At 35.9% G+C, this 9,512-nt stretch overlaps 1 pseudogene across 1 annotated transcript; it reads left to right on the top strand.

Annotated features, from left to right (window-relative positions):
• Positions 1–528: 528 nt before the first annotated feature.
• Positions 529–4,853, top strand: LOC308695777 (ecto-ADP-ribosyltransferase 4-like; annotated as a pseudogene). The gene is made up of 2 exons: positions 529–576; positions 4,081–4,853. The product of its transcript is annotated as an ecto-ADP-ribosyltransferase 4-like (transcript).
• The last annotated feature ends 4,659 nt before the right edge of the window (positions 4,854–9,512 follow it).

The raw sequence follows: 9,512 nt of genomic DNA, 5'->3' as shown, positions 1-9,512 counted from the left end.
GTCCAGTGTGAAACCACACGTAGACCTTCACAAGTGTTGCATTATAATGAGCTCAACAGTTTAGTTGAGCTAAATGCATCAAGATCACACCTCAGCTATTATTCTCATAAAAGACACACACACACACACACACACACACACACACACACACGCACGCACGCACGCACGCACGCACGCACACACACACACACACACACACACACACACACACACACACACACACACACACACACATTATAAGCAATATAAAAAGCAACTTCAACCACCTCATCTGTTTGTTTAAAGAGTCGTTGTCGTCTGGCTGTGAGTGACTTTTCTGATCTTCTCCTCTCATCGAGTTCCTGAAAAACAACAAAAAGAAAACTCAGAATTTGACAAAACCAGACAACAGTATTTTAAGGTAAGTTTGGGGGTAAAGTACAAGGTCAAGGTATATAAATTCAGTGTTTGTGAAAGGTTGTGGTGCTTCTGGATGTATTTCAGCACCTGTTCTTCACTAGATCATCTGAGGGATTTGACTGAATCAAGATGCTGCTGATTATTGAAGCTCTTCTCATTTTTGCTGCGCTAGGACAGGTAAGCTTGTGTTCTAGTACGAATATCGCCCGTATCACACATACTCCGTTTGCAGTGCGTATGCGGTGCGTATTTTTTTCCGTACCCATGTTAACAGGTTAGAGCTTTCACACAGCACGCGGATGCGGTCCGTCGATCCGTTCCAGTTGCGGTGCGTATACAGCAGTACAGCTATCGTTTCCGCGCGAGTCTGTTTTTGCTGTGCTGACAGTGCATGTTTCGTGGTCAAAATGAACACAGATTGACATGAAATGTAGTAATTTCACCATAAATGCATTTAATAAAATGTAGTAATCTCACCATATGTATTTAATTAAATACTACTTTTTCACTGTCATCTTTTTACTTTAAGACCGGGGTAGAGCAAGGAAAACTACAAGTTACCTCAACAAGGCGACATAATGAACAACACTCGTCTCATTCGTGGAGGTGGAAAAACTAATTCTTTGTGACATGCAAGATTTACTGTATTCAAATTTAAATGCAAAGAAAAGGCATGAGAGTCAGTGTTTTTTGTCAATTTTAAGTTTTAATTTAAAATGTTTGTGATTTTAATATAAGTGGTTAAATATTTGACCACGTGCTTGAGCAACTAGTAGAAGTAATGCATGGAATAATAGGCCTACGTTGTTTAAATTGTGTTTAAACGTGCATATAGGGGAGACCGGGGATGGTTGTAACACGGGTCAGTTGTAACAATTCCAATCTGTCCATTCAGGAACTAGTTACAAATCACCTGATTCACTTCGCACATGCTCAGTTTATTTCCTATTCCACATGTGATAAAGTAGAGCCCTGTGGCAGACACAGCACATGTTAGAGTGGAAAAAACAATTTTGAGATAAGAAAGTTACTTTTTTTTTACTTTTTTTGTTTTTGTTATGGGAATTTCTGCTTTGTACACAGCAAAATCCCCAGAGTAAAATTAACTCTGTTCAGAGAACATTTGGTCCCTCTCTACAGAGAGTTAAAATAACTCTGAATCAGAGTTAAAGTTAATGAGATACTTAAGTGATTAATTAAGTGATGATTGGGCATTAATGATGAACATCTGCTGTTAACAAGTTCTCAGCAGAGGAGGATTCAACAACTCCATAAACAGCATTACCAGCTTCACTTATTACTAACCAGGGGTGCGTTTCCCGAAAGCATCGTTGGCCAACTATGGTCGCAAGTTCATCGCAATGTCCATTGAACTCTATTGGTAACGACGGAACTTGCGACCATAGTTGGCCAACGATGCTTTCGGGAAACGCACCCCAGACTGACTTTATTTCTGTCAGACATCTACAGAAGGTCTTATTAAGAATTAACAGAGGTTTAGATGTTGATGATTTATTGAAAATGTATGATTACCATTATAGTGATGAGTGTTTCCTTCAGTTGGGCAGTTTGACTCTTCTTGCGAGTTTGTGGTTTTTGTAACAGCTTTTAACAAAACATGTAATTTGTTACAAAGAAAACCAAAAACAAAGATGAACAGGTGATATAGTGTTTAACAGCAGATAGTAAAAAAAATGCACTTATATCGTCACTGTCCAAAAGTGGTCATTTGATGTTAATAGATTATATTCACTAACAATACTATCTTGCTACAGATTGGACATTTTGAATTTTTAAAATACATAACAGGGTTTTTTTTTTTTAAACAAAGACTTCAATAATCAGCTTATGAATCTCAACAATGGTGACATGCTTCATGCTGCAATGCATGCTGGGAGCCACAATAGTATAAAACTCATGGCTCCCAGGATGCATTGCGGCATGAAACATGTTACCATTGTTGAGATTCATAAGCTGATTCTTGATGTCTGTGTCTTAGAAAAAAAAAAATCCCCTATTATGTATTTAAAAAAATTCAAAATGTCCAATTTGTGGCAAGAGAGTATTGTTAGTGAACATAATCTATTAACATCAAATGACCACTTTTGGACAGTGATGATATAAGCGCATCATTCTACTTTTTGTTGTTGAAAACTAGATCACCTGAACATCTTTGCATCTGGCATTCTTTGCAACAAATTACATGTTTTGGTAAAAGCTGTTACAAAAACCATAAACACTCAAAAATATAAGCTAGAGTCAAACTGCCCAACTAAAGGAAACATTCATCACGATAATGGTGATCATACATTTTCAATAAATCGTCAACATCTAAACCTCAATTCTCAATACGAACTTCTGTAGACGTGTGACAGAAATAAAGTCAGTCTGGTTAGTAATAAGTGAAGCTGGTAATGCTGTTTATGGAGTTGTTGAATCCTCCTCTGCTGAGAATTTGTTAACACCAGGTGTTCATCATTAATGCCCAATCATCACTTAATTAATCACTTAATTATCTCATTAACTTTTACTCTGTTTCAGAGTTATTTTAACTCTCTGTAGAGAGGGACCAAATGTTCTCTGAACAGAGTTAATTTTACTCTGGGGATTTTGCTGTGTAGTTAAACTCCTCAAACTTTTATTATGTTTATTGTGTGTCTGTGTAGATATTTTACATGCAAGTTGTTAGTGCTAATGTTTTGCCTGTTAGCTGTAAGGTGAGCTAGTTCATGGCTACATGACTCTGGGTTAGTTGTAACAACAATGAAACATAACATTTTATTATGGCCAATAGACTGACAGTAACAACCATGCTTACACAAATAGAATGTTCAAGTGTTCAAGTTCAATTTATTATGGTCAATTACTATGACAGAGAAACAACAGGGTCACACACACACACACACACACACACACACACACACACACACACACACACACACACACACACACACACACACACACAATGTTCAAGTGTTCAGTTTTATTATGGCCAATACTAACACTGGCAGTAACAAACATGTTTGTGTTCAAGTTCTATAATGGTCATTTACTATGACTGAGAGTGACAAACAAACTGAGACTAAGAGTGACACACAAACTGAGACTAAGAGTGACACACACACATCAGTTATATTGAAAAGTCAGTGTTGAATAAAAACCTTTCAAAATTTTTTTTTTGTCAAAATACTTATTTCATTATGTTACATATCACCCCGGTGGATATCATAATGTTACATCTCGCCCCAGGGTATGTTACAACTAACCCAGACTATGGGGTGAATTGTAACATTTCACTCCTCGTGTTTGAAACTAAACCATGCATTTTCTGTTTGTGTTGCAAAGATAATAGCTATGTCATTTAATAGCAGACACTTGTTACTAGTTTGGATCACATTTTGAACACACTGACTTCAAAGTACTACAAGATATAGACAGAAAGGTCACAATTGTTACAACCATCCCCTGTCTCCCCCTATGTCCATTAAAGAGTGTATGTGTAGCCTACAAAGAGGATCGCAATGATGACAAAACTTTGTTTTAATAAAAGTTAGCATATGTGAAAGCAATTAGCTCGTTCTGCTCCTGCACCGCATACGCACTGTCCTGAGTATGTGTGAATTGGGCGTATTACAGACATGAATACTGATGATGTGATCATTATGATTCCTGTTGCTTCAGGATCACAGAGCTGCTGCTGTTGAAGGACAGATATTTCCATTGGATATGGCTCTGAATTCTGTCGATGATCAATATAATAGCTGCACAGGACAAATGGAACGTTTGGTGAAGACCAAATATCTGAAGGAGGAACTTGCTAACTCAAATGATTTTAGAAATGCTTGGAAATTGTGTAAAAAGAATGTTTCATTTTGGAACATGTTCAGCAAATTAAAAAGAGAACATAAAATTGCCATCTATGTGTACACTCACCCAACTTTTAATATATATCTTAAATTCAACAATGACACTCGCAATGGCAAACAAAACTACACAGACAAACATACAAATGGTATTCACTACAATTTTTGTTAACAGATGCAACACAGATTCTAAAGAAAAAACAAAATGGATGTTTTGATACTTTCCGTGGTACAAATGTTGAATTTAATTGGGATGTTTCTACTGACATTCGTTTTGGCTCATTTACATCCTCCTCTCTTGATAGTTTCAGAGCAAAAGCATTTGGAAATAAATCTTGTTTTGAAATCCACACTTGTGAAGGCGCTAATGTGACAAAATACTCAAGGCTTCCTTATGAGAAAGAGGTGCTGATTCCTCCATATGAGACGTTTAAAGTCACTGCTGTCAAGACAGAAGGTCAGGAAGGTGCTTGGTGTGACACTGTGTTCAAGTTGAAAAGCTCTGGAACAAGAAGTTACCTGAACTGTGCTCTATTCAAGAAATCATCCAAGACCAAAACAAAGTACTATGCGCTCAACAACATACTTTGAATTTGCACGATATTATGTACATCCGTTTTTTGTCACCTAATATAAACACCTCTGGAATAAACATATCTGGGGGAAAAAAACATATCTGGAAGTTACCTGAACTCTTCAGTAGCATCCAACAGTGGAAATCAAGATGCTTTCTTCAAAGTTTACTAATTTTAACATTATTTTGTAATTTGTTAACCTGCTTACCACAGTTAATCTGTTTACTGTATTTTTCTTGTTGTTATTAAAACAACACACAATTGATTGTCTTGTTTATTGAATCATGGCATTTGTCTGATTGTACGATTTCATAAGGTAAACATTAGAAAATGAAATACTCAGCTAAATAAATCTCTCAACGCACCTTAATTTCTCTCATATTGCTGATGAAACCTTGTGGTGGATAATCTCCAACACGCTACACAAGATAAATTACAAAATATATATTTTAATTATTTTTCTTTAATGAAAGTAAATGATATCTAAAAATAATTTTGTTAAATTAATAACTAGAGTAAGAACTAGATGAGTAAAGTTCATTGGGACAAACTTCATAGCTGTCAACATTGAACATTGAAAATAAGGGAGATTTCCCGGAATCCATCCCCAAAATAAGGGATTTTTTTTTTACATGATTCTTACCCACAAACTTTTAAAAAAAGCACTAATCATTAACAGTCTAAAGAGTTTATAACTACACAATATATATTAAAGAATGACAGACCAATGGATATTTTTAAAGAGCTTTATTTATTAACAAAGTAAACATTCAGGGTTTCTGCTGATTTCAGTAAGTCAAATTTAAGACCTTTTTAACCCTCTGTGCTTCTTCGTAAAATAGTCACACTCTTCCTCCCACCCGAAAACGGGTGAAGCCTTAAAATTTTACTTTACTTTTTCCCAGGATAACCAATCAAATATATTTTTGTTCTATAATGTTTTCTGATTATTATTTAGAATGTTTTGATTTTTTTATGATACTTTGTTTGCATTAATTATATAATTTTTATGAGCTATTTTTTAATATATTAATATATTTTTAATATATATATTTTTTTGTTTTATTTATTTTATTTTATTTTTCAATAAATGCAACATTTCACATCAAAATAGAGTGCAGGCCTAAAAAAATACATTTTTTCAAGTGAGAAGAGCGCCATCTAGTGGCTTCAAAATGTATTAATTTGTGTCATGTCCTATAACCGCCTATAGGCGGCCTATAGCCTTTTTGTTTATTTATTTGATTTATTCCCATTCGGAAAGAAAAATTATATATAAACAAATTATATATAATTTTAAATCTTAGGATTAGCTTTTTAAAGCATCTAATTATCATTTATTAACTCCTAACGAGTGCTGAGTAATCCCTCTCAAACCGAGTGTACCACCAGAAGGCGCCACCTAGCTGCGAAAATATTCTTTACCATATTTTTAAAAAAATCTTGCCTTGATTAACACAAAGTTTATGTCATTTGAAAGCTTAGAGTCTGAACTTTAATTACAGTGAATGTATCCACTTTGAAAAACTCTTAAGTATTGCTGAGTTATTTGCTGATAAATAGAATTTCTTTTTTTTCATAATCTATAAAATAATGTACTGCAATGTGTCAAAAACATCATACAGCTTATGAAACATTCTCAGATAATTGAAAATGGCACTTAATTTTTTACAGCATATTATTACAATTAAAATGAGCCCAAAATTAACATAATCTATTGCTTTTATGACAAGATATTCTTCATGGAGAAAAAATTGCCCATGAGGGGGTGTCAAAGACTGTACAAAAAGGCTGTCTCTTTTCCAAATGCTGTAACTTTTGATTCCTTTATCCAAAAATTATTATTATTTTTTTTTATCCAGATGAAGCTAACATGTAGGGGGACTTCATTAAAAAAGATTTTCCTCCTACCTTATTTCCTTCCTGAGTTATTCCATGACAAATAAGAAAGATATGCAAAATCATAATAAATATATATATATATTGTCTTTTATCCGCTGTTTCTTGGCAGGACAATTTCCAAATGTAATGTAATTTATATTTTCAAAAAATTTAAAAAGAGTTCTTTCAAACGATACCTACCTTTTTACTCTCCTTGCTATAGTTTTGGAGTTATTATGATTATATCATTTTTATATAGTTTGGGGCAAAATTTGCTGTTTCAGTCTTACCAGTTCATTTCTCTCTGTGTGTTTGTGTGTGTGGGTGGGTGAGTGGGTGTGTGTGTGTGGGGGGGGGAGGGTGTCTTATTTGCACTCTTGATGTTTTAGAGTGTCACCCCTTCATTGCTGTACACTTTTTTTCAGCACAGTGGCTGATCTGTAGCTTGTACCACCAAAAGTTTCTCTGAGTTTTCCTATTTTCCCATTTCCCATTCATTTCCTATGTCGCCCGTTTTCGGGCGGGAGGAAGCTAAGTGTGACTTTTTTTTACGACCCTTTAACATATCAGAATCATCTCCTTGATTTTTTTGTGTTCATATAGGTAATAAAACAAAAGTCACCAAGTTTCACCCCCATCCGATGAAGCAAAAAAATTAAACAATTCGAAACGTTCAAGTTTTCGCCCGTTTTCGGGCGAAGAAGCCCAGAGGGTTAAAGGGGTGGTAAAACACGATTTCACTTTTCTAACTTTAGTTAGTGTGTAATGTTGCTGTTTGAGCATAAACAACATCTGCAAAGTTACAACGTTCAAAGTTTAAAGCAAAGGGAGATATTTGCTTTTAAAGAATTCAATTTCTAAGAACTACAGAAACGGCCAATAGGGACTACACGACATTCCTGTGGGCTTGCTGACATCACTAAGCCCAATATTTACATAAACCCCTCCTCTGGGAACACAATACATAGAGGGGGCGATGCCATTTTATGTTGCTTTGGAGAAGAGTTGTTGTGGTAGTAGAGTGCCGTTGCCGCTATGCCGTCGAAACGCTGTTATTTTCACCCAGATTGCAGGTCCACTTTGTTCAGTCTTCCTAAGGACGGTTACAATTTATTTTTAACTCGGTCCCTCATAATTATAATCCAAATGTCGCTCTCTGTGCTGCACATTTTCTGGAGGAAAGCTTCCTCAATCTACACGAGTTACAATGCAGGATTCACACAACGGCTTGTCCTGAAAGATCGAGCAGTTCCAACTTTAAAAACAGAAGCTGTTGTTTACGAGCCACAACATGTAAGTATTATTTTTTCGTTGATGAGTTTTCCTGTAATAGTTTGTATTGTTAATTGTACATCGTAGCGAGCAAGTAAACGAAGGACAACGCTGTTTGTCTCCACAAACCAGTTTGTTAAATGCTAACGTTAATTCATACTTATCCGACAAACACATACAAACTTCTGTTTAATATCACCAGCGCAGCGAACTTTGAATGTTCGTGGTTGTTGTCGTTTATGTGATCACTGTAAATTATTCTTTGATTATAGCTTTTATGTATTGTTTATCTACAGGCATGCTAAACATGGTTTGTGTTTGATTTGGCTACTGTTATAAAGCCGATGTTTAGTGTTCGTATTGGGTTAATAGTTCCGGCGACAGATATTTAGCTACAATCGTTTTAAATATACAAAAGTAACAGTGTCATATAGCGACCACAATAGATCTGCAGTCTTAAAAAAAAAAACATACCTTTCTGAAACGTCCTTTAACAGCCGTTCTTGAACAGGTTCTGCTCGATCCTCTCAACTAACATTCTCTGGGTCTGATTCGGGCTCAAACTGGTATGGGAATATTAACGCCGTTGTTTACTGAAGCACAAACTACCGGTGAGGGTAAGGGGCGTTTCCGAAACAACGTGCACTTGGCGGTTAGCGAATCACAACACAGTGGTCCAGCAAACCAATCTGAGCCCATTGCGTATTTTTGAGGGCGGGGCTTCTTAGAACCAGGAAATCATCCGACCGTTTTCACAAGGAGGGACAGAGCAGTGTAGAATAATGGTTAAATATGTGAAAAATAATGCGAATTTTAAAAAACGAAGCATGAACACATGTTACAGTGCACCCCACAAACACGATCAAGCCTTCGAAAAAATGTGTTTACCTCTGGATCATTAAAGTATCTATCTATCTATCTATCTATCTATCTATCTATCTATCTAGGATTATATTATTATTATAAAAAGAATGAGTCAAAAAAGATAAACTAGGCTACTGACATTTATACATTATAGCTTATATGTATTAGTAGTGTTTGGCTGTACCCCCATCAACAACTCAACCTGTAAGAAATCGAAAGGACATAAGTACTCGTTCATTCAACTTTCGACCTATAACCCATGTTGAACTTGCAAAACCTACAATAAAATCTGAGATTTCTCAACGGCAATCGGGTGAAAGAGACACATTTAGGACCTAGGATATCCAGATCCACCAAAGGAGGGAGAGCATTTTCACATTTAGCACCGAAACTCTGGAATAGCCTTCCTGATACTGTTCGTTGCTCAGATTCGCTCTCCCAGTTTAAAACTAGATTAAAGACGCATCTCTTCAGCCAGGCATTCATATAATATTTTAATCTTACAGTTAAATCCGGTCTCTACTTCATAAACGCCAGAGGAGAACTGGCCCCCGACTGAGCCTGGGTTCTCCCAAGGTTTTTTTTTCTCCATTAGGTCACCTAATGGAGTTTTTTCGGTTCCTTGCCACTGTTGCCTTTGGCTTGCTCAGTTGGGGAT

The sequence above is a fragment of the Scardinius erythrophthalmus genome (genome assembly GCF_964197995.2).
Source record: "Scardinius erythrophthalmus genome assembly, chromosome: 1".
NCBI classification, from domain to species: Eukaryota; Metazoa; Chordata; class Actinopteri; order Cypriniformes; family Leuciscidae; genus Scardinius; species Scardinius erythrophthalmus.
This window is presented reverse-complemented; position numbering and strand designations above follow the sequence as displayed.